Source organism: Bubalus bubalis, chromosome 2 (assembly GCF_019923935.1).
Source record: "Bubalus bubalis isolate 160015118507 breed Murrah chromosome 2, NDDB_SH_1, whole genome shotgun sequence".
Taxonomy (NCBI): domain Eukaryota; kingdom Metazoa; phylum Chordata; class Mammalia; order Artiodactyla; family Bovidae; genus Bubalus; species Bubalus bubalis.
In genome coordinates, this window is record NC_059158.1 from 6,126,785 (window position 1) to 6,129,794 (window position 3,010).

At 37.9% G+C, this 3,010-nt stretch overlaps 1 long non-coding RNA gene across 1 annotated transcript; it reads left to right on the forward strand.

The window, feature by feature from the left end:
* Positions 1 to 559: 559 nt before the first annotated feature.
* LOC123464815 lies at positions 560 to 1,810 on the forward strand. Its single transcript, XR_006639853.1, has 2 exons — positions 560 to 1,219; positions 1,289 to 1,810. It is a non-coding gene; the product is annotated as an uncharacterized LOC123464815 (long non-coding RNA).
* Positions 1,811 to 3,010: the final 1,200 nt, after the last annotated feature.

Sequence of the window (3,010 nt, forward strand, 5' to 3'; positions counted from 1 at the left end):
GAAAAGGAAGAAAACATTTGGGTTCCAAGTTATGGGTACTGAGAGACATAAATAAAGGTCAAACTGAAAATGCCAGTGTTTACATTTCAACAACAACAAGGAAAGTACTTTTATTGAGCGCCTACCATGCCCCAGCTTCTGTTCACATTTTAAAACTACAGCTCAGAGGAAGGTCAGAATTTGGTGCTATTTTATTATTTTGCAGATCCAGAAGCAAGGCTTAAAAAGGTTAATTTGTCTCAGATGGTAAGGAATCCACCTGCAATGTGGGATACCTGGGTTCAATCCCTGGGTTGGGAAGATCCCCTGGAGGAGGGCATGGCAACCCACTCCAGTATTCCTGACTGGAGAATCCCATGGACAGAGGAGCCTGGCAGGCTACAGTCCGGGGGGGTCTCAAAGAGTCTGACACAACCAAGTGACTAAGGACAGCACACATGCAATGCAACGAAACTGGACCCGCTACACTGCTTCAAAGCCAACACTTGTAACCAGAGAATTTTGGGCAATTGTCTTTCTCTACACTATTCTCCTAGTTTTAAAGTGAGCTATATGCTTGCAGGATTACTACCTCAGTTTATAATCTACCTGGTCATTATTTTTTTTCTATTTGGTTTGCTCTAAGAGTACAACAGCATAAAAGTTGGTCAGGCTTTCGCAGAGCTCTTTTTCAGTGTGTTTTGTGCCCCTCTATTTTAGGTAATCATAGGGAATGCATTTATAGAGTCTGGTGTAACACCGTGGAAATGCTAAATTTCAAGCATCAGCTGTGTCAGTTGGAAAGAAGGTATTGCCTTGAAAAGAAAACTGAAAATGTATAGGCATTCTTTTAAAACCAGACTGAAGTATACTATTTTATTTCAGAGACTTATGTTGTGTTTTGGGGTTTTAAATCTTGCACCTCTGCATATATGAAAATAATGGGAAATCTTTACATTTACTAGGCTTCCCTGGTGGCTCAGATGGTAAAGAATCTACCTGCACTGCAGGAGACCTGGGTTTGATCCCTGGGTCAGGAAGATCCCCTGGAGCCAAGGGAATGGTAACCCACTCCAGTGTTCTTGCCTGGAGAATCCATGGACAAAGGAGCCTGGCGGGCTACAGTCCCTGGGGTCACAAAGACTCAGACGTGACTGAGCGACTGACACTTTACATTTACTGGATTTTGGAGAATCGTTCTCTTGTGATTCAACCTCACTGCTAAATATGTAAAAGCTTGGTGAAGAATTCTTCCATTTACTACCCTCCTTTAAAAGAAGTGATCAGACAGTGATGAGAAAGACAAAAGGTGAAGAATTCTTCCATTTACTACCCTCCTTTAAAAGAAGTGATCAGACAGCGCTGAGAAGGACAAAAGGGACCATTTTAAAGTTGGACAAGGGAAAAACAATTCTTACCAGTTTTGTCCAGATCCTAATTGTTAGAACAAAGTTAAAACTTCAGTCTTAAAAAGAAAATCCTTGGAAGTTTTAATTGAACATTTTACACACTTAAAGTCTTGCAATGGTGCTTTATGTATCAATGTAGCATATGAAAGGCTTTGTGCAGACAAGTAAACATTTCCTTTTTTAAGTGTTAAAATGTGATAACACCATCTCCTCATCTTTAACTTGAAATCAAAACTATCAGATTTTATTTTTTTATAATTTAGGGAAGATGAAGTTAGGGGCCTAAAAGACTTATAAATTGGCTTCTTCAGATCCAATGACTTAAATGTAACCAGTTTTTGTTGGGACTTTATAAAATTATATTGTATATATAACTGTTAACTAATCTGTAAATTATAATAAATATATTTGCAATTATTAAATGTTAAAAAAAAAAAAAAATAAAGTGAGCTATATTACACTTCTAACTGAAAATGATTCATAAGTAACTATTTTATGTAAAATTAAAGAAAAAACACCTTTACATCTCATAACTGATACCAATTACTTAGGTTCTATATGGAATGTAAAACAGAAGACTGTATACTCATTACTCATCCACCAAACTTGTTTCATGGAAAAAGTTTAGTTTTATTAATCCTTGATAAAAAGTGGAATTAAAATCCACATTTTTTAGGTTGGATAATGAAAAAAGCAAATTTTGCAAGTACTAATTAATAGATGCAAAGTTCTTAAACTAGTCCCTGGGACACCGTAAGTCCTCGTAACTGTTAGCTAAGGCTGCCATTATGGTCGTGTAAATTATGTAGCAAGATCTCAATCTGTGCTCCTTCTTGTTTTGGAAGATGACTTTCCTGGGTTGAACAGTTGTTGCCTATTTCTTCCCACTTCAAGAAACCCTCTGTGTCCTCAATAAAACAATGACTCTTTAAGAGATCCTAAATAGTCAGACACTTTTAAGCTGAAAAGCCAAACTCGTGGGAAAATTTTAAGTCACAAAATTTAACTTGTATTCTATAGACAAACTGACCAGCCAATTGGCAGGGTAGCTCACAGAGTGTTGGCAAGTAGCAAATTCCTTGAAAAGAATCTCAAGATGGCTCTGCCGCCACAGGGTCCCAAAACACAAAGGCACACAGAGTGGGTCTTTCTTCTGGGAAAAAGCCGCCCATAAGAAATAGACATAGGATAATATGCTTGGAATGTGACCTCATAGTAAAAATGCCTTCTTTTGAATCTCAAGTTTGTAATTTTGAAAACAGAATGCATCACTTCAAAACAGGGAACCACTGGGGATGATGAGGGGCCCAAAATACGTTCAAACAAATGAGGCTCGTTTCGTATGTTTTGACTCCTCCGTTTTTCTTTTCCTCTCCTGAGCATGTCATCCTTTGTTTATAGCTATCGCGCAGGAGAAAACGAGCGCCTTATGTGCGTGAGAGATCTGTCATTTGATTACCTGGAGGAAATTAAAATAATACACAATGTAATAAGGCAAAAGGAATGCTGAGCAATTATTCAGGAAATCTGATTGGTCAACGTACAGAACAGTAACTGCTTAGACATTCCCTTCTCAGTAAGATCTTGTTCTACCCTCGGAGATGTGAAAAAAATTCCCCTTG